At 43.7% G+C, this 27,243-nt stretch overlaps 1 long non-coding RNA gene across 1 annotated transcript in view; it reads left to right on the plus strand.

The window, feature by feature from the left end:
* Window positions 1-27,243, plus strand: part of LOC138565849 (uncharacterized) — a 126,808-nt gene that overhangs the window by 67,943 nt on the left and 31,622 nt on the right. The window contains exon 2 of the long non-coding RNA XR_011301659.1: window positions 11,708-12,194. This is a non-coding gene — a long non-coding RNA (uncharacterized lncRNA). The remainder of the gene's footprint in view (window positions 1-11,707; window positions 12,195-27,243) is intronic.

The raw sequence follows: 27,243 nt of genomic DNA on the forward strand, positions 1-27,243 counted from the left end.
AGGGTGTGGTGGGCAAATTGCTCCAAATTAAAGCGGTACCATTATGGAGCAACAAGCCGCAAAATACTTTGCTCCAGTTTCAAGTCCCTGGCGTTGTGGAGGAAGCACGTGTTCCAGTCTGCTGCATCCGTAAACTTCGTTGAGAGATATTAAAATAACATTATCATTAAAGACACCAAGAAATCTACTTGTAGTTTCTTGGTAGATTATGATACATTTCCCAAACGATTACAGTACTTGAGACACTCAACTTTAAGCTGATGTAATGTCCTGGAGTAAAGCTGTTCTGAAATGTAGCCTGAGCCACTTCGCATTTCAACAAACTGTTTTCATCAGTTAAAGGTCAGATCCGGATGCAGTGGCCACGTATGCTTCCCTACAGGACTAATTTCATGACTTCAAGAGCAGTGATCATGATTACATTGCTCTAGAGGAGCACTGTTGCGGGAGGATAGCTCAGCGGCAACGTGCTCGCTTTGGAAACAAAACGACACAAAGCAACACTGGTTCGATCCCGGGTCCGCGCTTAGAAAACTTTAAGCGCGTTATACATACGCAGCTCAGAAAAGAAAAAAAAGACAATTATGCAACTAAAAACAAACAATAACGCAACCCAGAAAAGTAAAAAAAAGACAATTATGCAACTAAAAACAAACAATTCCTGTAACAGCGCCTCGATGCCAACGGGCTGTGTGAGCGCTTAAACAATTAAATAAATAAATAAATAGATCTCTCTCTCTGGTGGTTATGAACAATTTTCGAATGGCTTAACACTGATTTGTTTCCATGCTGCAGATGACCACAGATTATCAGGACTAACTTCAAGACTTCAAGAGCAGTTATTTGTATTTATTTGCATTTATACAGCGCGCACACAGCCCGGGGGCATCGAGGCGCTGTTACAAGATAATGGCTTAGTTACAATACATAAATGGGCAGCTAGGTTACATTAGCCCAGAAGATGACATGGCTTAGTTACCTTAATTATATAGGTGGCTGGGTTACATTAGCCCCCACCTGCGTTTAGGTATGAAGGATTGGTTACGTATGCAATAGTGCAGCACAGGTTACATGTTGAGCTGCATAGCATCATGATTACGTTACTCTGGATCTCTTTGGTGGTTATGAATACTTTTCAAATGGCTTAATACTGATTTGCTTCCATGCTGGAGATGACAAGAGATAATCACATTTTTCTTCAATTCCTATAGAGCTATTTTGAAATGTGTGGGTTTGTGGCTTCCCTATAAAAGTCCACACTGTTTCACCAATCTGCACCAAATTTTGCACAGTCACCTGTTTGGACCCTACAGACATTACTGGCTACATGACCTCTGGACACCCCACCTTTTCCCCGGATTTCAGCAAAAGTGAAAATGTGGGTGTGGGTTTGTGGCTTTGCGTATGTTCCCTATACAATTCCACACCATTTCACCAATCTGCACCAAATTTTGCATGGCTACCTGTTAGGGCCCTCTGGACATACCTGGCTACATGACATTTGGACACCCCACCCTTTGCCCGGATTTCAGCAAAAGTCTCTGGGTTTGTAGGTTTGTGGCTTTGTGCATGTTCCCTATACAATTCCACACCGTTTCACCAATCTGCAACTCATTTTGCAGATTCACCTGTTAGGACCCTCTGAACATTATGCCCTAAATGACATTTGGACACCCCACCCTTTTCCCCGTATTTCAGCAAAAGTCAAAATTTGTTTGTGGCTTGGCAAAGCATTGTTCCTTATACAATTCCACATCGTTTCACCAATTGGCACAACATTTTGCAAAGTTACCTGTACCTATGTGGGAATGAAAGCCTGGGAAACGCCAGGCATATCAGCTAGTCTACAATAAAATACATGGAAAATATGAAAAGAGCACAATATTTTTTATTTTGGAATTAATAACAAAGATAACTAGTTAAGAATGCCCTGCTGAAGGGTTGGTAACACTTGAAACATGTAACAACCCAGGACGTGATTAAACGTTATGAGGTTTACTACTCAGAGCTAGACAACACATAATTTCCAAAAAAACACAGAACACTATACCAGAATACTGGGAGAGGCAACACATAATTTAGCCACAAGGATAGAGTGTCTTTACTAGAACAGATTGGTACAGGGTGGAGTAACAGTCCATGCAATCTTCATCGGCATTGTCTCATCAAATTTTATTTATTTATAATTAATGTGTAATGCGTCGGTACCCCACAAGTATCGGGGCGCACACAGACACATGATAGCAGCAAGAGACGTGACAGGAAGTGAGATCTGGAAGAGGAAGAGGGTGATGATTTATTTAAAAAGTGTTGTTTTTAACATTTTCCTGAAACACAAAAGGTTCATTTCCTGCCTTAGGTTCCCAGGGAGGGAGTTCCACAACTGGGCAGCGTGGACTGCAAGAGAACTGTCCATTCCCCTTGAGAGTTTGAAAGCTGGGCAGGAGACCAGGTCCTGGTCTACTGAGCGCAGTCATCTACCTGGGGAGTAGTGAGTAACCACTGTTTTGAGGTAGGACGGAGCGGTGCCATACAGGCATCGATGAACAATGGTGCATGATTTGAAGTTAATGCGGTCCTGTATGGACAGCCAGTGCAGGTTTCTCTGTGTTTGGAGATGTGCTCCTTTCATGGAATCCTTTTAATGATTTGCACGGCATCATTCTGGATCCACTGGCATCTCTTTATACTGAAAATTATGGCTCTAAGGTGTAGCTCCAAGGAGTAGCGCATTACAGTAATCCAGCCTTGGTAAAATGACTGCACGGGCGATGGCAGCCACGTTCGCCTCTGTTAGGAAGGGTCGAACGTTCCTAACGAGACGAAGGTAGTCGTTGCTATTGATCATTTTAATTTGTTCGGCCGCATTTAAGGAGGCTTCAAGTGTGACTCCCAGGCCTTTTACCTTAGTCTAGACGGGTATTAGAGATTTGTTTATGGCAAAAGCATCGTAACATGTGCTAAGCTTGCTCCTGGCTTGGGAGGTTCCGAAGGTAAGAAAGTCTCTTGTCCCTAGAGAAGGGTGGATAAGTCTTATGAATAGTTCCCACTAAGTTCCATGACCAGTTGGGTATCAGTTGATGAAATACATAGCCAGGCTCTCTAATAAGACACATGGTGGCTGGATATATAAGTTGAACAACACAGGTGATAAGCTGGCTTCCTGGGGCATGCCACAAGGGAGGGTGGTAGGAGGAGAGAGAGCATTTCCCCAGTGTATCCTACATATACAGTTGTTCAGAAAGGATTTGAACCACTCAATGGCTCCACTTGAGCCGTTTCCTCTGGTCTCAAGAATTTGTAGGAGTCCATGGTGGTCAAGCAAATCAAAAGCGGCTGAGAGATCTATTAGGATGCACAAACCTGATTTTCCCTTCTCTGTGATCCCCAGCAAATGTGATTTCAGATCTAATAGTGCCGTTTCTGTACTGTGAGCCAGCCTGATATCAGATTGGCCTCCATGCAAGATGTTGTTGGACTCTATGGGAGTTTGTAGCTGCAATGTGACAACTTTGTCAAGTATCTTAAGGGGGAAGTGGCAATTTGTAATAGGCCTGAGGTTTGCAAGATCTCTAGGATCATGGACATGTTTTTTTCGGTAGTGGTGTATCAGTAACTGCGTTTATGGAGGTCGGAATCTGTTTATCTCGAAAAGAACAATTAACAAATTGTGTTAGAAGAGGGGCAAAGATGATGCTGTGCTCTAGAATAAGTTTAGGGGTAGGGGTTTTTTCCACACACGACGTGGGTTTCATGCTTTAAAGGATCTTTTCCATTTTCAGGTACCATAATGGGATATAGAGTAAATGTGAGTGTGTTGGAAACATCTCTTGAAACCGTCATGATGTTACTAAGGGTTTCACAGGTGTTTTGTGCAGTTAGAACTTGGTCCCTTGCTTTGGTAATCTTAGCCTTGAAGGCCACCTGGGCCACCTTGCAGACCTCCACTGAGGGGCATGGGCTGTGGCAGGGGAAGCAGTTTTTTCTAGAGATGTAAAGATTACAAAAAGTTTACTTCATTTGTACGAGGCCTCTTCTATTTGTGTTTTAAAGAAGTTATTTTTTAGTTTCGACTATCTTGGATTTGTAGGAGGCGTCCATGGCTTTCCAGATTTCCTTGTTTTCCTTAGATGAATCGTTCAGCCATTTTGTCTCAAGTGATCGTTTGGTTTTCTCGAGGATGGACAACTCTGGGTTAATTCAATCCTGATGGATTAGCTCTGAAAAGTCTTGGTCTGAAAGGGGCAATCTGGTTGATCATGTTTTGCATAGATTTGGTATAGATGTCTACTAAGATGTCAACGTGGTCGTCATCTGAAGACTTTTGCATAATCGTATTTAGGCATAACTCAATGTCATGGGTGGTATTCTTCTTGTAATTTCGGCTCATAACCCTCTTACAGGGTTTTGGAGATTTTTCAGAGTTGGCCTTGCAATCAATGGAAAATTCAATTAGGTAGTGATCAGACAAGATACCATGTTATCAAATACTGTTCAGGACTCAGTGCAGATGACACATTCCCTAGTATCATATATCCTATTAATCTGCACAGAGCTAGAATTGGATTGGAATTCCCCAAAACCTAGATCTTGCAAAAAAGAACTCCCCGGGTTCTGGTTTTGTGGGAAACAAAAAGATCATGCCAATACCAGCATACATCACTGCACCACAGTACCACAGTGAAAAGAGGTGAGGCGGGTGCCACCAGGGCAGCACCAGCTCTAGGGCATTTTCTTGGGGCTGGCAGCTGACCTATGTACAGGATAAGCTGTTTCCAGCCTTCTTAGTACCTGGAGACTAACTGTTAAGGCCAGAATGAAATAGCTCAGCTTCTGTTAATCAATTTTCATTTTGCATTTAAATCTTAAAGGCAAGAATAAAATGCCAACAGTGTGAACACTGGTGGTCTGTCAGAACATCTTCTTAAATGGCTCTTTGTATCATCAGAAGATTTAAACAGGAAGCGATTAGTTATAAATAGATGCAGACGTAGCAGTGAGAGGGTAGGTGGGAGTGACTATTGTCTTTGAAAAGTCCTCCAGGAAGTGGGAATGGTGAGTGATTAGAAATGAGGGGGTGCATAACAAGCTGCATGCAGTTTGATTCAATGACTACATGCTGGTGATTTTATCAATCATATTATTTCAGAGCATGACTTTCATAGTCGATAGTGCGGTTTTAAAATGTATAAGAGATGTTTAGGCTCATTGGGCCTCATTACAACCCAGGCGTTAAGGGTTTAACGGCGCCGACGCCTGATTACCATTTTAACGCCTGCTTTTAGCAGGCGTTAAAATGCAAGGCGCTAACCCGCCTTGGTGCTAATTACGGCACTGTAATTTACGGTGCCGTAATTAGCGCCTTCCCCACTCCCATTATGCCCTATGGGGCAAAAATGGGAATGGGGAAGGGTAAATGGGGAATGGGGATTTACCGCCCCACTCACCTTGGAATGGGGCGGTAAATCTGCCATCCACCATGGTGTAAACAAAGTTTACACCATGGTGGTAAAGTAGGGAACTTACCGCCTGGGTTGTAATGAGGCCCATTAGCTTGAATGCTATTACATGTAGGCTTTCTTTCAGGATGGGTAAAATAAAGCTACAATCATATTCTTTTGATTTTCAAGTTACTATAAACATTTATCTACCATCAGATTGTTTTAAAATGTAATCTGTGAACTTAAGAAGGCATCTGTAGAAAAGCAAGGGGTTATTTTAGCTCTTGTACTATATCTCCTATATCTGCTAACTAACTGTCTAACTATTCCTGCCCCTCAACCATTCTCCAACTGCTCAGATCATATTCACACCCCAGAGCATATGGTACTTACTGTAGTGTGTGTGGGCGTATGGGGTTCATGTGCCGCCTACACAAGAGGCCACACGGGGCATGCCACAGGCAGATGACTCCCTCCAGGAAGAGGAGAAGTTAGTGATGTCTTCAAAATAGACATGGCAGCCTACATGTGGTGTGAGTGGCATACATTATGAAGAGACAATGGGAAAAACAGAAGGGTTCAGGAGGCTGGGTGAGCAGGGGAAAGGCGGCTAGGTAGGTTTGGTAGGTGGGGGTTCCAGGAGGCTGACGTTCAGAATGGGCTGCTGGCTGATAGGGATGGATTAGTGGCAGGGGTGTGTTAAGGTGATTCAGATGGTGGAACCCCTGATGAGAAGCGAGACAATGGTAGGGGGAAGGAGATGGGTGGCGGGGTGAGAGTGCCCCAAAAAATCACCCTAATTTCTGGGTGAGCCCCATCGGGTGACTAGGCGACTCTGAACTGTGCATACACACATGCACGCACGCACAACACATACTGAGCATTTCACACCTACTGTAGCACTCAGGCAAAGTGCTGTCAAAAAGTATATTAGTGAGTAGTTAACAACAATGTTCCCAGATCACAAAGACAGTGGGGCTCAAGTCAACAGACCTTGCTGAGCCTCGAAGAACAACGCATCTATAGGGCAATGGAGTTAAATAAATAGGACTTAGTAGAGGCAAATGTGTATGTCTGTGGCAGGTTTAGTGAGAAAAAGGTGGAACTAGTCTCATGTCATCAGAAAATATCAAGTATGTTCATGTTGTCACTCTATGATGCGTGTGTGAGGAAATGACGTCTGCCCCGTAGGAGTACAAGTATGAGTAGTAGTATTATTAATCTGCTTTGTTACGCTTGACATGGGCTCTCTTTTTCTTATAAATGTATTTTACTCAATTTTCTTATAAAGCATTTGCATATTAGGCAGCATCATATTGCTTCCATCATGTCAATAGACAAATTGATAGACATTCAAATTCGAGCAAGATAGTAATTTTACCAGACTGGCAAACTCCGAGTTCGGCTCGCAGATGCTTTTTCTCCTGCCAGATATGACCTGCCGTGCGGACTGGCACCCGCGAGCAGACCATGTCGGATGCACCGGCACCATTCCTTTCTAACGCCAGGCTTTTAAACATGGAAAGAATAATGTTTGGGGTGTGGGAAAGAGCAGATAAGAGGTTGGGGGTAAGGAAGAGTTAAAAGGGGTGGGTGAAGGAGGGTTTGGAAGGTAGAACCCTATAAAAAGAAATCGATGAACGTTATCGTTGTTCTTTCCACGTTGAAACCAGAGGCGTTAAAAAGCCTGACGAAAGAACATGGAACCATAGGGTCAGGACACTAAAAAGAAAAAGGAGAAGGACACAATTAGTAACTAATAACAGTGCCTATTCCGGACTGCTTCCAGTCATTTCTGTCTTATGGGAACTAGGTGGGGAGAGGTGAGGTTATTTTTGAGTCTGGGTTGTCGTGCGCGGCCGCTCTGTCCAAGTGTTCACCTTTCGTGCATTAGATGTGATTATATTAAGGGATCTATGTTATGTGAATATCTGGATTTTGTCAGGGTGGTTTATCATCACTTCCTCTTCCCATTGCATCAGGGTTTAGTTTGGGTCTTGCTATAGGTGTCTTGTCGCAGTATCGACTCTTCAGCCCTTTCCCTTCTTTCCAGATCAGATGCCCATACTTTGGGATTTGGGGGGCTATTTGACTTCAAAGCCATAGCTTTCCTTCTTAGTGTCAGGACCATGGCTAATATAAAACATGTAGCCAGTCCCCCGCTTGTCCCCGAGCTGTGTTTGTAGGTCTAGCAGGCAGGCTCTTGGTTCCAGGGGGGCTCTTTCCACCCCAATGTTGTTAAGTGTGTGAAGCGTCTTCTCAAAGAATGTCGCAATGTGTGGGCACTTCCAGAAAATGTGTATCAGGTTTTCATTTAGGGCAGTGACGCAGTGTAACAGGGAATAGGCAGGAACAATCTCTAGGAGGTGAAATCCCCTCTATGTAGAAGACTCTACTAGATTAGCTTAAAGCGGTGGTTGCGCAATACCGATTTCGAATGCAGTAGCATGCCATCTAGCATCAGACTGTCTTCCCACTCCTTCCTAATCTTTAGTTCCACTTGGGTTGTCTTGTCCACATTGGCATTGTACATTTCCGTTATTATTCGAAGTCCTTCCCCTCTTTCGTACAGGGTGTTTAGTATTGTGCCCTGTGGGGTCTCTTCCAACAGGTCTCTCCAGTTTCACCTAGCTGTTCTACATAACGTCTTGTAGGTTAAAAATGGTCCTGGTGGTATGTCATGGGTACGTCCCAATTCTGTGAGGGTATGCAGTTGGCCGTCCAGAAACATATCTCCCCATTTGGCCATACTTTGCAGATCTGATAAAGTGGTATTGAGAAGTGGTAATTCTACGCAAGTCCTGCGTAGTATCCCTCCCTGGAATAAAGACAGATTAGTCAGTCTGCACTAATTGTGGAAGTATCAGTTTTAATCTGTTGGCTATCAGGCTTCCTAGTATTTTCGTATCTGTGTTTAGTATTGAGAGTGGTCTGTACGAGTTGCATTGCAGGGAATCTTTTCAGAGCTTTAGGATCCGGACTAATAATGTCTCTCTCATGGACACAGGCAGTTCAATTTTTGTCACAGATGCACTGGTTTTTAAGAAGGGCCTAGTATGTTGATTTTGTAGGTCTTCCAGAATTCGGCTGGTTGGCCATCAGCGCCCAGCATCTTTCCAACTGGTAGTGTGGATAATATTTCATGTAATTCCAGCGTATGCCTGTGTTAGGGAGAATACTCAGGAATGGCTAATTTCCCTCACCCACTAAGTCCCTCAGCAGCTTTGCTGGAGCCTCACCTGCTCCACAGGCATCATCATTTTAGTGTGTGTTATACAGCACCTTCAGTGCAGTGACACAGGGTTGTCTTTTAGACTTCCCAACTCAGACACTATTTTCTGGGACTGATTACTGTCTCCCAGAACACATAAAGTTGCATTAACTTTATTAGCCTCTGTAAAACCACAGACCCAGTACAAACCATTTTACATGGAGTACTGGAAAGGGTTAATACGTATCCCTTTTTGTCTGTTTCTCTTGGAGCATTGTTTTGGTCCCTTTTCATCAAGACTTGGCTGGTGGCAGAGGTAACTACCCTATTTTTCCTACCGCGGTTATCTTAAATAACTTTGGTATTGTTTTAGGCTATCTTGGTAGCTTCGAACTTAAACCCGCCAGACCATATATGTTTTATTATGGTTCTGGCTGGGTTTATTCGCCATTTCTTTTTGTAAAAGTCTTTCTCGTGTTTTACTCTGTGCGCCAAACCTGGTTTGATTCCTTTGTTCACCGTCTTTTCGTGGGCTTCTACGCAGAAGCCCTCCTTAAGCACCTGTATGTCTGGGGGGGACAGGATGTGAGGGATGGGTTTAGGACTCCCGGCGGGACAGTCACCCTACTGTGTGATTGACAGCCAGGCTGTTTGAATGGGGGAAAACAGCATAAAAACCAGGCCTCTGGGTCTGGAAAGGCAGAGTCGCCACTGGAACTAAAGAACCGACGAGGAGCTGATGGAAGAGGACCCCTACCACGACTGAACCGCCCGGTGAAGTGCTGCTGTAGGTCTGAATCCTCGAACTCCAACGACAGAGAAAATCCTCCAGGAATCTTCTTCCCGTTGAGCTGGTGGGACCAACCAGTTCGCCCAAACTGCAAGCCCGGACTCCCTCCTCTGGTCGAATTTGCTGTACAGAGCTACAGTGGTCCGGATAGCCAGGAAGGTCGAACCCTGTATGGGTTTTAAGGAGCGCATCTTTTATTTGTTGCTTTGCTCTGCTGTTGGTTTCTTCCCTGGGTAGTGCAAGACCCTCCAGTCTTCCTACTTCATGTCAGTCCGACAGTTGCTTCAGGAACCGTGAGCCTGCAGGAACTGCCAGGAACGTCCGCCTCAGCTACAGCTTCTTCTCCATTTAAAGGTACTGTGCAAATCCGGTTGTGCGTTTCGTTCAGCCGTGTTGAAGGTGTGTGAAACCTTCAGCCAAACCAAGGGCTTGTCCTTCAATTCTCTTTAAACTAACTTTTCTGCTGACCAACTTCATCCGGAACTCTTGGCAAAGACTTAACCGTGAACTACCCTGAACTATGTGATCTTGAGCAAAAGACTTTTGTCCTATTGACTTTGGCCCTAAGCCTATTTGATTTGATTCCATCACTGTAGTTCCTCTTTCTAGATTACCCTGCTTACTTACCTGTTGGTGCTGCTCAATTTCTGCCTAACTTGTCTTTCCCTCCCTTTTTAATTACTATAGTGCCATTTTGCTCCCACTTCATTTTGTGAGCTTAACTTGTCTGGAAACTATTGGGAGTGGTGTGGTGTATTAGTAACGTGATCTTTCATCTGCTTTACTTTAGTGAAATGTTGTACAACTGATGTGTAAATAAATGTATATTCTTTTACTCAGAAACCTCGAGTCAGTGTTTGTTTGAATCATAGTAATTGCTGTCCTTTGTGTAACTATTTGATACTGCTCACTTGCTCTTGAGATAAGTCTGGCTGCTCAGCCATCGCTACCACTTTTACTGTGTAGTACAGGCTTGTACCAAAGGTGAATTTGTACTGTCACTTGTAGTCTTAATTGTGTGTGGTGTTCCCAAAGGGTACTGCATATATTTCTGCCTAACAGCCTGCTATAAATGATGAGCCAAAGCTGAGAAATGCAGAATTAAGTGTAAGGTGGAGTAAGTGTTGAACAGTACTGTATAATGAAGCACAGGGAGTCGAGGATAGCACAGGAGCAATGCACTGTTCTTCGAAACAAGATCACGCAGAGCAACATAGATTCGAATCCGTGCTAAGAAACCGTACCCAGGTATGGTATTAGGCGCGTTATAAAAAACAATTACACAACTACTATGGGTTTTTCACCCTGAGAGATTTTTTTTAAGTTTTCAACTTTTTTCTGGATTTAGAAATCGTCAAAACATTTCTGAACTGAAATACTGGTTGTACAGCCCTCTGCATGTTTCATGTAGTGGAGCTGGTAGTGCCCATATACAGCAACCATCCATATTCAGAAGAGAAGGCTTCTGATTTCTAGAAATATGGCCTCATTATAACTTCCTCAGTCTGGAAAAATGTTGGTAAAATTGCCGGTATTGCTGCATTTTTTTTGGACGGGAGAAACACAAATTTGTTGGTGGGGGCAGTGATCTACCGGCAGTCCTAGCCCTACGGTAGATCAGGTTCCTTACCGGCAAAGAACTGCCTGAATCACCGGCATTGGTAACACCAATTGGCTCCATGGGATGGGAACGTACTGGCGTCTCTACTGCTCATAATATCCTGGTAATATGGGGATATGGGGCAGCAGAAACGGTAAGGCAGTTTTACTGGTATCCCGCCGGAATTACCGGCGGGACGCCATCAAAAGTTGAATGTGGGCCATAATGTTGGTATTTTTTCATATATTTTTCATAGTTGCTGCAATGTTACTAAACCAACAATTCCTTCTGCAAGATAATCTGTGCAAGATAATTGCTGTTGCTATTAATTGAGGAGAGGATCCTGTGGCATAGCTGTAATCTACTGTGATCGCCGGGCTCTGGGCTACAAGTGAAGGACTGCAAGGTCAGTAACAATATATTTCGGTGGTAACCCGGACATTGTTGAGTTCTTTTATTATAACAAAATGTCTGTTTCTGACTCCTTGGGCTTCAGTCCCCCTGTGCAATATGTTGGGTGTTAACTAGGACAGTGTCGATTTCTTTAATTATAACTGTGACTATTCTTATTCAAAGAGCTCCCCTTTCTGGGCATTATATTTGTGTAGTAAGCAGGACAGTGTAGATACATTTTATTATAACCCTGCCTTATTTTGATTCTGCAGGATATGACCAATCATACACAACAACATTAAAGAAAAGCAGGTGGTCCATGGCAAGGCCTGGATGGAGGCATGGAAAGACTTTGCGGCTATCTCCTTCACAGACAATACTACCACCACCACAACATAGTGAAAAAGTATCACCTTAAGGGGGAAAGGACACGTTTCGAGCAAGCCCACCCCAAAGCATCCAGTCAAAGTATATGTCTGAAGCAGCATTGCCAAGAAGCGCCTGGGGCCCATTATTAAGTTTGGGGGCATTAAGCACTGCAGCAGACTTTATTGTGGAAAAGGGACTCACTTGTATCTGAACTATCTTTGAATCTCCTAAGCTAAACGAGGCTCGTATCAGTTGCTAAGCAACCTGATTGTATTTCCCGCAGCATGCACGGCCAGTAGGCGGAAGCCGTTGGAGGAAGGCCAGGAGAAAGGCCCTGTTTGCCTCCTGTTCGCTAAGGGGCGCCGCACGCTTCTACTTCAGTCTACTAAGGTATGATACCCTCAACATCAATCCCTTATCATTAAACAAAGGTTATCTTGCTGCAGATACCTGCTGTTATCACGCCACTTAAGCACCCGCATGTTGACTGTTACAAAAATGCTATGATCTTCCATGCTGCCTCTCACGGCCGCCCAAATCTCTGCATATCACATCGCCACGGCTCGCATATGTCTCATGCCTAAACCAACAATGCAACCTTCAGTTCCTGTGACCCAGCCGCTGTGTCACTCGTTTGGAGCGCTATTACTGCCACAGTGCAGTAACGACATTCCAACCTATTACTAGCTTTCCATTTTACTTGTCACTTGCGCACATCGAACCGTATGGCATACTGCGCATATATGTCAGCTAATTGTACACTGAACTAGCCTACTGCTTATCTGAGCTGCCCAACTGTATCTGGGACTAGCCTATTGCTTAATATGAGCTGCCTAACTTTATTTAAGACTAGCCTACTGTTTATTTGCCCAACTTTATCTGGGACTAGCCTACTGTTTATTTGCCCAATTGTATCTGGGATTAGCCCGCTGTTTATTTGTGCTGCCTAACTGTATCTGGGATTAGCTACTGTTTATTTGAGCTGCCTAACTTTATCTGGGACTAGCCTACTGCTTATTTGAGTTGTCAAATTACACGTGGGACTAGCCTACTGTTTGTTCCGCATTATTTAACTGCACCTCAAACTTGTCGATTGCTTACTACTTGGCTCCAACCACATTCTAATACCCGCTAAACATACACACCAATATCCATAGCCTCCACATCGTCAGTATAATAATTATTACCAGTCTCTTAGCACACAGTGACTGGCTCCTTCCCCTTAGGGCACAAGGACCACGTATTCTGACCAAAATGTCTCTTTACAGTCCTCCTATCTCCAGCCAACATGTCTACTTGAGTATAATGAGTTCACTTGCAAGCACTCCTTGCACCTTAAATTATAGAAACTCCAAACTTCGCTCCAGATTACCCAAACTACATGAACCCCTCACAGGATCATTGCCACAGTCAAATAAGAAACTGAACCTCCATTCTTGTAAAACAATGCTAACCATGCTACTATCCCGCCACAACCGCTTGTCACCTCCATGCTTCATATTATGTATAAACCTAAATTAGTTGAGTTATCACCGATCCTACATACTCACGCCACAGCTAATATGGATGCTTATCCACTTAAAGGAGCCCTTATAAATGCTAGGTCCCTGGTTGCACATGCAACAGACATTTCTGACCTACTAGTGACAGACAACTTGGATTTACTGGCCTTCTCTGAATCATGGTTAAATGATGCAGCAGGACCACTGCTATCACTGGCTGTCCCGGCCGGCCATACAATAGTTAGACAGGACAGAAATAAAACACAAGGCGGAGGCATCGCCATTATATCCAAAACAAGCCTCTCTCTAAGACCTGCTCCCCCACAAATTTTGCCATCTTGCGAAGTCCTCACTGTTAAACTCCCTATAATCAACTCCCAGACCCTCACCATCCAATTAATCTATTGACCACCCGGCCCACTTGGAACTTTTGAAGAGGACATCTACACCCTACTTTCCAGCAACCTTAAAACCACCACTCAACTGCTATTACTAGGCGATTTCAACCTAGGATTCAATGATCCGCTAGACAAGTACGCTTTAACTATAGCCAATATTCTGTCCGAACTTGGACTTTCCTAAAAAAATCAATAAACCAACTCATAACAAAGGGAGAACCCTAGATTGGGTGGCTGATTATAATTGTACGGCTAACATTACCTCCATCTCCCCTCAACTGAGGACAGACCACTTTCTTGTGTCCTTCACACACTATCCACTACTAGACCACTCCCGATAGTCACACCAGTTGCCCCACCCATGCCTAACAAGAAATAAATAAAACATTACAGTGGACAAAGTGATCCCTGCCATTCTCCCGACCCTTAACTCTCTGGCTGACAACCTGGATCCTGGCACTTTGGTCAACGAATATAACATAATTATGCTAATTATGCTAACTGTACTTGACAAAATTGCTCCACTTAAACTCAGACTGAGCAAGACCAAACTCCACGTAAACAAATGGTTCACTCCCCAGCTAAGGGATCTACGACTCCTATAAAGGAGTTGTGAAACAACATGGAGACTTCTCCCTTCAGAAACTAACAAGTCCAAATTATCTAAAATCTCCTCACAATACAAAAAGGAAATTTGCCTTGCTAAACGCAATTCCTATAACAAACGAATCTCTAATGCCAACTCTAGTATGAAAAAATTATTTGCCATATTAATGGAACTTGAGTCTCCTATGTCCACACCCGATGTTTGCAACAAAAACAAAACAGGGTGCTCAGATATTCAACAAGCGCTCTCCACCAAAGTAACTACCTTACAAGACAAAATAGCTCTAAAAAAGCCTCCCTTAACTCTCTATCCCAATCAAACATCGCAAACTTGCCCACTAATGAATTATCTACTGACCATCCTGCCAGATTTAACTTTACTAAAACTTCCACACTTGAAGTAGAAAAAGTCATCCTCTCACTTAAGCCTTCCAATTGTCAGGGTGACCTATGCCCAGCATATATTATAAAAGATGCTGCAAGAGATCTGGCCCCTTTTATTTCTAAACTCATCAATGCCTCCTTCTCATCTGGTACTATTCCCAACAACCTGAAGCAATTCTGGGTGCTCCCTCTGTTAAAGAAGCAAACCTTGGATCCATCAATTCCCACTAATTTCCGTCCCATTACAACGGTACTCTTTCTGCTCAAAATACTTGACAAAGTGGCTTATACCAAGATCCAAAAATACTTGGAACTCCAACTCGAACTTGGAACTCCAACTGGGACCTGGGAGCAAGACAATCAGGCGTCCCGCCCCTTTCATGGGACAGAAACCGCCCTCATCGACTTCAAAACCCAGGTCGATGAATTAAGAGACAAAGGCAAAACAGCCCTCCTCCTTCTACTTGACCTATCGGCCGCATTCGACCTGCTGGACCATACGGTCCTATGTGGCCACCTGGACTCTGCAGCCCACTTCTACCCAGAGGCCATTTCATGGATAGAGTCTTTCCTCAGCGATAGAACCATGAGGGTCTTCTACCCTTCTGCAGCGGCGGACCCTATCCAATCATATGCGGTGTCCCCCATGGCTCATGTCTCTCCCCAACTTTATACAAAATATTCACCAAGCCCCTGTTCGATGATCTGGACATTCTGGGTATCACCTACACTAATTACGCAGATGATACTGAGATTCTCCTCCCACTTTCCGGGGACTACGACAAGGATTTGGCATTGGTGAATAGAGTGTATCTCATCATCCAGGCATGGATGGCCACTCACGGTCTATGCCTGAATGATGACAAGACTGAGCTTATCAACCTGGGCACCCATTCTAACCTTAAGAAATTAGGTCAGGATTATTCTTCCTTTACTATTGATGCGAATATCATTAAGGTGGCAAAGGAGGTAAAGACCCTAGGTTTCTACCTGGACTCTACCCTCTCCTTCGATAAACAAGTGAAATCAATGGCCTCCACTACAGCCTACACCTATAAGCGTATTAGGACTGGCAAACCCTTTCTGTCCAATGACAACTGCATGATTCTGGCCAGAGCTTTACTACTTTATAGGTTAGATTATTGTAATGCCCTCTACTTGGGCGCAAACACATCTATTACTCAGAGGATAAAAATCCTCCAAAACAACACCATAAGAGCTGCACTTGGTGTTATCAAAAGATCACATATCTCTGCGACTAGGCGCCAACACAACTGGCTCTCTACCCACAATAAAATCCTTTTGAAAACCTCATCACTCACCCACAAAGCACTGAACAATGCCGCCCAAACTATCTCACGGATAGATTCCATAGGAGAACTTCAACCAGACCTACGAGCCTTGGTAATGCCAACTGCCTTACCATCCCTAGATTTAAGCTCGCTAAGGCAGGAAGCAGCAGTTTTCCAGTGAAAGCTGTTCAGCTCTGGAACTCTCTCCCACACCAGCTCAGAGAGGACCTACCTTACTTGATCTTCGGATGCAACTACATTAACATGCTCAAATCATCTGACTTGTAGGCCTGTCTGTTATGCTTTGTGTCACACCTCAGTATTGTATCTATACCTTCTACTTAGTACCTTTTCACATGACTGTTGTATATTTGTATATATACTTGTATTTGTATATCTGTAATTTGTTCTGTGTATAACATGTATTTATGCTTATTATCTGTAACATTGTAACCTAAGCCGTGCATTTGCTTTAACTGTTGCACCCTGATACCCCCGGGTCTGGCCCACATTATAAATAAATAAACAAACAAACAAACAAATTAAATCTTATTGATTTGATTTGGATACAAGTTAAGGGGTATCCCAGGCATGTCCATAAATTCACAAGACAGAACTCTTTCATGGCATTTCAAAGTTTAGATGGCAGGTTCTCACCCAGATACATCTCAAGAATGATACACCTCTGTATGATGGTGCTCCCCATGATCATGCAATGCAATTGGGCAGCAACTAATATTTGAATGGACTCTATGGGCCTAATTACACGGTAGGCGGTGGACCAAGTTGCTATTAGCACCTTGGTCCATGCCGGTAAAATACCGGCACCGCCTTGGAGGAAAGGGGAATTACCGCCCTATTCCAAGGTTGGCGGGGCGGTAATTCCCCCTTCCCCCATTGCCTTCCCCCATTCCCATTTTTGCCCCATAGGGCATAATGGGAATGGGGAAGGTGCTAATTACGGTACCGCAAATTGCGGTACCGTAATTAGCACCCTGGTCCCTTTGCGGGTTGGTTTTTAACGCCTGCTAAAAAGCAGGCGTTAAAGTACCAACCCGCAAAGCGACCTCCTAGTAAGGCGGTAAGGTTTGATGGTCACCGGTACCATTACCGGTGACCGTTAACCCTTACCGCCTTCCGTGTAATGAGGCCAAATGCCCTGAATGCACATACCATCATGATATGTTATGTTATTCAGCTTTAATATTGCACCAATCACCAATAAATACAATCAATAAGTGTGTACTATAACTGTGGGCAAAGGTTTTATTGTGGCATCAGGAGCAAGTGCAGCACAGCATGGTAACTGTGTGGGAGTTTCATGGTGTCAAGACCTGTTCCTATGGGACATGACCATACCAGACATAAAGGTCATAATATTATTATTAGGTTATTTATTGAGTGTGGGCCGACCCTTGGGAAGCAACAGAGTGCTTTATGGTGATAGGTGGAAGTACACTGCAAGGGAAGCAGATTGCAGGGGATCAATACAGGGGAGTGGGAGCAAATAACAGATGAGGTTTGGCAATTCGGCAACAAGAAACTACAAACAACCAGGGGCAGAAATAGGGGGAGCAGTTCAACCAGTGTTAGGTTAGGTGGGGAGTGCAGGGAGTGTGGTTTTAAGGGGTAGCCATTCCTAGAAGAGGAGTGTCTTGAGCTCCATTCTGAAACATTGAAGCTAGGGGGCAAGTCTGGTGTTGGCAGGGAGGAGTTTCAGAGTCTGGGACATAGAAAGAGAAGGTTTGTTTTCTAGTTATTTCCTTCCTGCACTGGCAGAGTTCATGTCTGCACACGTCCTGACTGCTAGTGGATCATTGGCCTCCAGAGATGCTGAGCATCTCGGTAAGGTAGCTTAGGGACATGAGGGTGATGGCCTTGTAGATGATGCTGCAGGATTTAAAGGTGATATGTACTTGCAGCAGACGCAGTGCCTGGGTTGGTTATCGGAAGGCCTTCCAGGTGAGCACTGCTATCTTGCAAGTTTGAGAGGATGAACGGTTGGACAGCAGAGCTGAAGTTGTTTGCTGGGAAGAAGGGTTGTATTTAATGAATGAGGGAAAGTTGGTACCAAGACGTGTGTATCTCCCTTGCCATGTACTCTATTAAGTAGTGCTGTCTGTCAAAGTAGAACCCGAGGGACCTAGCACAGGTGGGCATTTCAGATGTAAAGTACTTGTGCTGTACCAGGTCTGGACGTCAGTGTGTTTGGTGTTGTTGGTCAGTTAAGGAATTTGGTCTTGGAGGGGTTGAGCATCAGGTAAGCGCTGGAATTCCAGCACTGTATCAATGTGAGGCAGGCCTTGACAAGTGGATGTCTTAGATGGGGGAGAACTTTAGGTAGAATTCTCTGTCATCTGTGTATTGGTGAAGGTGGAAATTGTTTGGAGCAAAGAGGGTTTTGTGCGGTCCCATGAAATGGTTGAAGATCAAGGAGAGGATGGATCCTTGTGGCACTCCACAACAGAGGGGTACATTTACTGACTTAGAGGAATATATGTGGACACATTGCCTGCAGTTAGCAAAGTAGGATTTGAACCAGATTAGTCTCCCTGATCCCCATACGGTAATGTAGAATGTTGGTGAGTATCTGGTGGTCTACTCTATTGATAACAGGAGAGAGGGCGAGGTCTAGGAGGCAAGGATGCCAATTGTTGAGTATGTTAACTGTATTGCCGATCCCCTTGATGGCGGGCACTAATATGCTACATCTCAATCTAAAGCCAGATGGGTAGGACAGAAGGAGGTTACTGTACTCCTTGCACACAGGTCAACACACCCTCCACTCCCCACAAAACCTAAAACCAGGCAAACTGCTCTCCCAGTTTCCTCCACTGGTTGCTTGTAAATCCCTTGCTGTCAAATTGCCAGCCTTCTCCCTCACCTTCCCTGATGTATTGGCCCTGTGATATCTCCTTCTCTCATCTGCACATCTCTCTCTGACGTGTAGAGCACTTGCTAGGTTTTTACATAATAAATATGTTAATAATAATAATAATAATAATAATAATAATAATAATAATAATAATAATAATAATAATAACCATAATAGTCAAATGTGTTGGATGAGTTTCATGGAAACTGCATTCTCAAGGATTTTACCTGAGAAGAAAAGATGCACAATGGGGCGGTAGTTTCTGGGGTCATCGACGTCCAGCGTCTGTTACTTATGAAGTGGGAAGATTTGTATGGTCTTGAAGGTTGAGGTGAAAGGTTCTTGAGTGAGTGAGCTAATGATGATTTCCAGGTAAGGGAGGAGTCCTTTAGGTAGAAGGGTCTTGAATACAAAGGCATGGAGGATGTTGCCTGCATATGTGGCCTTGAGCTATGCTAGTGTGGCAGTCAGGTCTTCCATGGTGAGTGTCTTTAAAGTTGTCCAAGTAGGGGTGGTTTTGTGAGATGGGCTGTACAGTGTGCTGACAGTTATGGCATTGGCGTCGATGTGCTGGAGGATCATTCTGGTCTTTTTGATGAAGAAACAGCTGATAGCTGTGGATTTCTCAATGGAGTGCTGTACCAGTGGGTTGGGTGGAGGGTAATTCAATGCTTTATGGCTTTGAAAGAGGGCTCTGATTTTATTGTTACCCTTAGGTATTGTGTCCTGGTAGTAATTTACCTTGGCAGTGGTGATCAGCCACCTGTGTGTAGCATGCAGTTGCCAGGGGAAGCACTGACGGAAGACTACATCAACCTCAACCTCACATTGGCCGATCTCAGATGAACTTAGACTGTGACTCACTTCGGCAAGATCTCAACCAAACCATCACAACCAACATCTACCTCCTTGCCCCGATGAAACAAAGCACCCTCAATCCTAAACCTTCCACACCCTAGTAAACTCAAGAACTGAACCTCAGCAACAACAAAAAATCTGAAAACTAGAAAATACTTGGCTATAATCCTGCAGTGCAGCTGACCTCGCTCTGCTCAAGGAACTGCATGCTACATACAGATGGCAGATCACCACTGCCAATGCAAATTACTACCAGGACAAATGGATTGCTGGATACTAGACCAAAGAGGCAGAAATTAAGAGGTTTGATGGAGGGTGACTAGAGCAGTAATGATGAGGTCCAGGAAATTATGTTTACTGTGTGTTGGGTGTTTTGTGTGCTGTGTGAGGTTCAGAGTGCCAAGATGGCAGTGGAACTCTTCCTTCATGCACTTGGTTGCTGGGTTGCCAGGGAAGTTGAAGTTGCTGAGGTAAATATTGTTGGTATGCATGAGAGAAAGGGTGGTATTCAAGTCCATAAAGTCTCCTATAAAGAAGGTTTTGGGCTTGGGTGGTCTGTAGATGAGTTGCAAGCAGACTGTGCCCATTGCGGAGAGTGGGAAGTGGCAGGAGAGGTTTTCAAAAGATCCAATGTTGGTGACTTGTGTGCAATCATGGCGTGGCCTCCACCCATCTTGTTTGGATGGTTTCTTTGCAGAATGCTGCAGCCCTTGGGGATGAGGACAACTAGGATGTGGATGGATGTGGATATCATCCTGGTCTCAGTGATTACGATGGCATCCAAGTTATGTGTGGTAATGAGGTCGGTGATGTCTGCTGTGTGGCTGATTTCTTAGCGGTCCTTTTCGACCGTCAGTTTTCATGTAGTGGTGGATGATATAGTGCTGATGGGGGCTATGGTGATGTGGCTGAAGCTGCTGTGATGTGGTATCCATGATGCTGCTGGTGAGTGGAGTGGTTGATGGTGAGAAGTGATAATGGGGAGAGGCTTTTGGTAGAGAGGGAATAAACACATATTTGAGGGAGCTTACCTGATGTTTGAGGAGCAGGGGTTCATGTCCTGGGTCCTCCCGGCTGATGAAGGTCGACACAAGAATTTACCTTTTCTTTGTCAGCCCTTTGCTTCAGATTCCTGGGTGAGAGATGCCCTATGATCTAACAGTTAAACATGGAAAGCAAGGGACAAGGTTAAGTAGGTGGGTGGGGCAGAAGTCATGTGACCTAGATCCAATTGCACCAGCTGATCAACTGCAAAACAAGAGGCTGCAAGTCTGCTTAAGGTGGGAAGAAAGGAGTGTCAAAACAACAAGGTACCAAAAGATTAGCAGTGATTGATAGAGGGATTTCAGGGGTCAGGATAGCTAGATCCACTTGCCCATGTTAACCAACTTCAAATACAATTGCAGGCCCTATGCTATGGTGTCAGACCCTGGCTGTGGACACTTTGAAGGGTTAATTAGGATTAATATGGCTCTTTAAGGACTGTGGAGAATTATCAACAATATTATATTGTCCATTACTACCCGGCGAGGGTCAATGAACTGTTACAAGCAAGCTCATTGGCCCTTGCCCAGGCCTTAACTTGCGGATAAAGCTCTGAAGCCTCTACTTCTCCGCTGCGGCATCACAGAGTGACTACCATAGAAAGGGAGAAGGGACTACATGTACTGAAAGACCAAAGAAATATAGATGCTTCGTGCCACAAAATGAAATACGCCAATCATGGGTCGAAAGATACAAGTATCTTTATTTCTGTACATAATTCAAAGCAAAACAGATAGCTATCTGGCTCCCAATGCCTTGCAGTGTGTACCAGCAGACACAGTGAGGGGTGAAAGTGCTGGACATCTTAATGTGGGCTCTTTTATACATTTTTCCAATCATTATCCAGCCCCTCTCAAAACTAATAATTTACATGGTAGGGTTCGAGCCCAGTTCACATGACAAATATGACAATATTATTTAATGGATTTAACATGTCCATGAAGTTACAATGGTATATTGGGTCTCTGGCTCATAGTAAGCCTAGTTTCAAGAAAGAACACAATATATTACAACCAAAGCACACGGTTTGAGTTTGCTCTACATTGTTCCGCTGTTTATATGAGGATGAGGCTTGTGAGCGCAGACAACACTTGGATTGCAGTTCATATGATTCACAAGGTTTCTGTGCACAGAACAAACAGTCTGCTCTCGGTCAGCCTAAATGATAACACAACTCAAAGGTCGTTCTGCTCGGTTGCACTTGAAAACACAGTCATCTATTTTAGGACATAAAGCACGAGTTAAAATCAAAATGGCGGATGATTCTTAAAATGGCAGCGAAGTTGATCAGAAATGTGAGCTTTTCTAACACGGTTTTCTGTGCAACGCGAATGGGCTTAGACCAATATTCATAACAAGCCGGTTTTATACGAATACAGTTTAACAGTATGTCCCCTTCTCCCCTTCCATGGCGTCCATTTTATGTGTTTATTTTTTTTACATTGGTTTTAATGGCTGACATGCAAAGGGAGAAAGGACGTACTTAGTTGCGTATGGTAATACATCTGGTTTCTCTGGTTCTTTTTCTGTGAAAAAAAACGGTATAACTTGTTAAACAAGATAGTTTAAAACCTTTAATTGCATATGATTGTACATATAGATTTATTTTTTTGACCCTCACAAATAGTACATTCTATGTACTATGTTTGGTACAACATTAGTCTGTGGTACACTGTTGTTGTATTGACATGAAATAATGGTGGGGTCAGTGGGAAAAAAAATCCACAGTGGATTAAAAAAACCCTACTGTAATTACATACCGTTTTTTGGCATTTAAATAGTTTTAAACAATGTACATGTTACATAATAGTTGTGTGTGATAGCATGCATATATTATGTGACTGAAAGTGTGATACAATGTTTGTTTGAAGTGTGTTGTAATTAAGGGTATGTTTAAAGTAGTTAGAAATCCCTTGGCGTATTCTAACTATGTTGGACTTTACAAGACGTTTTGCAGTAACACTAACTGTGATGGCATATTTGAAGTGTATTACCATGAAAGGTATTGTTAAAGTAGTTACATACCCGTTGGCATATTCTAACTGTCTTGGATTATAAAATGACTTTTGTAGTTCTATGGTTGTAGCTAGCTACCCTTTGGTGAATTCTAACTGTGTATTGTACTATATTGAGCGCCTGGGGACCAATTCTGTTGGTGACGGTGCGCGGTACAAATACCTTTCACATTAACATTAACATTATACTTTAGCAAGTATATTTGGGTTGAAGGAATATTAAGTAGACATTTTTTTAGATTTGCTGGTAACCTATGGTCTGGAGTAACAGAAGTGTTGTTACATTCAAACCAACCACTTCTTTTTTAGACATATGCAGTATAGTGGCCTGAAGTGGTTGTGGCACAAGTGTCTTAGATTATGCCTACTGTTGTGAAGGTTTTCTTGCCAAGAGATACTTGGTCGTGTGTTGAAGCTGGTAGACTTCCAGTTATTTTTGGTACCATCTGCATTGTACCATATTGGTCCTGTGAGTTTATTTGTATGCTGGAACAATTGTCTAATTTGCAAAAAGGGCATACTGTTCCATGATATGCATTTTGCAGAAGCTAGTGAAATGGAATGGATGCACAATTTGGTATGGATACATACACAAATCGTTCATTAGTGATGTACTCTTGTGAAACGTGGTTGCAGAGAGTGCATTGCATGTTTCTACATTCGTGAAATCTGGAAGATTTCATTTATAGGGATGTTTTTGGTTTCTAGTACTTGTAGTAAGTACGTTAGGAATTCATGTGGATCGTCCTGTGTGTTTATGGTGAATTTCACCATTCCTGTACAGTTGTCCAATTCTTGCCTTATACCTGATACACTGTAAGTGCTGTCAGGATTATTTGTGGTACTTCTATGAAGGATGAGCATTTGCAAACCCAACTGGTATGTGCCGCTTCAGTACATTTTGTGAACAATTGGTGTTAATTGGAAGAGAAGATTGATTGCTACATTTGTATAGCAATTTACTCCAGTTGTGTTGCGGAATTTAAATGGACCAGAGAGCTGTGCCTTTGTATAATAATTAATTATATTTATAATTGGGTATTTATAATGCGCTTAATAACAGAGGTTTCTAAGCATGGAACTTGGGATCGAACCTGTGTTGCTCCGCATCGCAGGCGAGCGTGTTGTATCCTTTGATGGGCCTGCAGTTGGTTTTTGAGAAGACACATTTTTCTCTTCTGATCGATGTGTAGTTGGTTTTGGACTAGAGAGTTTTGTGGTTGAATTATTTGATGGAGCAGCAGTTGTTCTTTGTTTTTCAGTGGTATTGCTGGGAGATCTGCAATAGGTTCTGTTTGTATTAGTTTTCTTTTTAAAGGTTTTGTTTTTACAGGTACAGTGTACATATCTAGATGGGGGTGTACAGTGCGTGTAGCCCATTGTATTCTAGGATGCAAGGAATATCAGCGTTGACTTTCTTTGCATCCAAGTTAACTAGGAATAGACCATCGAGTGAACGGAGATGTAAAAGTGCTACGTAACTCCTACCTTCTTTGAAGGCTGTACTGCTAATGTTGATCAATGCGTGGTCTAAGGTTAGAGCTTGCGATTTGTGAATAGTGACAGCATATTCAAGAGAAAGAGAGAATTGTTCTCGGCGTATGTATTGTCTTTGAAAAGAAGGAAACTTGCTATTGGTCAGTCTATTATTTCAACTTCTCCAAGTTTGTCAAAGTGGATGTTGACAAACTGACCGTTCTTGTCATGTGGATATGTTTGGAAGCCAACTACTCTACCAATTGCTACATTCACTAATCCTTTTTGTTACATCAAGGTTATGTTTTAGAATTACTCTGCAGTTTAGACAAAAAGTTAATTCTTTTTCTAATCCAGCTGTGTTGGAGATACATTTTTCTAATCTATTTTGTCATGCAGTTGCTTGTGGACACAGAGGGAGTATCATGTAGTGCTTTTCTTGTTTGTCTGTGTGGCTGATATGCAATATGGGTTACATTTCCTTTTTTAACATTGTATCATTGAATTGACTACAGCTTGCACGGGTTGGCATTAAGAATATGCATTTTATATTTTGTTGAGTTGATTGTTCCATGAGATCAGGGGCAGATGTGTTTTGCCCACATAGTCCATTGATTAGTTTTTAAGCTCACCTGGTATCCACGGGAGCGCCACATGATACTGGAAGGAGGTCTAAGCGCTATCCTGGACCCCTCTCAGCTTGGTTATGTGCCAGACGTTGGGTAGCGCCTATAACAGGAGAATGGAGGGTTACGCTACTGGTTCTGTGATGGGTGGACTCCCACCTCCCTCTGTTCCAAATTCCCTCCCTTGGGGTTATTGCTCACCTTAGGTTTTTCTGCGTTGAACTCTCCATCCTGCTTCTCTGTGCAGGGGTGCGTGGTTGGTGCGGGTGTTCCGTGGACCTAGTTGCATCACTGGTCCATGTGCCCTTATGTCGGGTCCAGACTGGCTGTGACTCTGCTTGCTGTCTTCCAGGTGAGTTATAATGTCTTTTCTGTCTTTATTCTGTCTCTTTCATTCCCTCCGTTCTCTATGTCTTCTCTGCATCTTGCTCCACTACGCTGTTCCCTAACAATGTCTCTTTTGTTTTCACAGGGATGGTTGCGATCTCGGAGTTGCCTCACCAATGGCGAAGACCACGGTGAATTATTGATGCCAGGAGCGCTGCGCTGTTTATTGGTGTTAATTGCTAACCTGTGTTCTCTTCCCTTCTTTGTGCAGGTTGCAGTGATGTTCCAGAGTGATGAGCGATTGAAGTGTTGCTTGCCCAGGTAGGTGCTTTGTTAATGCTGACCTTGTTCCTTCTCCCTTGCTGGTTGCGGTGAAACCCGAAGATCGGCAAGGTAAGAGAAGCGCAGGGTGCTGCCAGGACTCGCTGCTTTCCCAGGTAAAAATTGTTATTAATGCAGTACTTGTTTCTTTGCCTTTGCAGGTTGCGGCAAACTCCAGAGATGGTGGAGGTAAGTGAAGTGCAGATGGATTCAAGGCCGGTTACTTCACAGGTAAGTGTTCTTGCTCACTAATGCTATTCTTGTTCTTCCAGGTTATTAATGGAATCCGGATCTAGGGCTTCAGGACCGGGGAAGCAGATGAGCAGGAGCTGGACACAGTGAGTGTTACGCTGCAGAATAACGCAAAGAGTGTTCTGTATTTTGGATGTGGTTTAAATAGCGCAGGTAAAGTAGTTCCAGGCCAAGTAGTTCCAGGCCCAACCACACCCAAAACACTAGACCGCATGGCTTGGTTCTAAAGAACTGAGCTGTGTAATAGGCCTCCATGTTGGATTAAGGTCCAAAACTGGTATTACTTTATTACTGATAATGAGCCTGGCGCCAAAGGTGCCAGGGCTGACTCCATGTATGTTTCTGATGGAGTTTTAAGGCCCTTGGGGCAAGTGTGAAGGACTTTAGCCCCACTGCTGCCAGGGGGCTGTTATACCTGAGGGGGTCAGGGTCATGGATCGTGACAGGACTCCCCCCTAAGGCCCCTCTCAAGATATTTCCTCTGTCTGGCCCTGATTTGGTCGGGTGGTTCCGATGAAATCGTCTTACCAGGCGTGGGGCATGGACGTGCTCGCTAGGCTACCATGTCCTGTCCTTAGGGCCATATCCCATCCAGTCCACTAAGTAATATAACTTGGACTTGGTGAGTTTAGAATCTAGGATGTCCTTGACTTCAAATTCGGGTTCTCCGTTAACCAGTACCAGATTTGGTGGTGTTTTGACCCGAGTTCCAGGCTGAACAGGTTTTAAGAGTGACACGTGGAATACGGGATGGATCTGCATATTTGGTGGTAAAGCTAGTTTTACTGCCACATGATTTATAATAGCCTTGATAGTATAGGGCCCTAGATATCTGGGGTGAAATGTTCGAGTTCCTCTTATGGGCTCGTGCCGAGACGCCAACCAGACTTCATCTCTGACTTGGTAGTCTGGGGCTTTTCTTCGGTGTTGATCAGAGAATCTTTTCTGTCTTTCTTTGGCTTGGATCAAGTGTTCCGCTGCCTTTTTGAAGGCTTGAGTGATGGGCGTATGTAAAGTCTTCACCGCGGTCATTTCCAAGGCCATGGGGGTATCTAATTTGGAAGTACGTGGGTGCCTTCTATATACGGTATAGAATGGACTCTATCCGGCACTGGTGTGTAGCGAGTTGTAGGCATATTCAGCTATCCACAGCACATCTTTCCAGCTTTCTTACACTTGAAGTAACATGCACCGTAGGTATTGCTCTATTGTCTGATTCGTCCACTCTGTTTGGCCATCAGTTTGGGGATGGTTACTAGTGGACAGACGAATATCGATTTGGGCAATTGCACAACTCTTCCTCTAGAAGTTAGACACAAACTGACTCCCTCGGTCAGAAATCAGGACGGAGGGGAAACCATGTAATCGTATGATTTTCTCTAAAAACACCTTTGCCAGACTGGATGCGTTTGGTAGACCCTTAAGCGGAATGAAATGGGCCATTTTAGAAAATAGGTCAACAA

The sequence above is a fragment of the Ambystoma mexicanum genome, chromosome 2p (assembly GCF_040938575.1).
Source record: "Ambystoma mexicanum isolate Mex_15411 chromosome 2p, UKY_AmexF1_1, whole genome shotgun sequence".
Taxonomy (NCBI): domain Eukaryota; kingdom Metazoa; phylum Chordata; class Amphibia; order Caudata; family Ambystomatidae; genus Ambystoma; species Ambystoma mexicanum.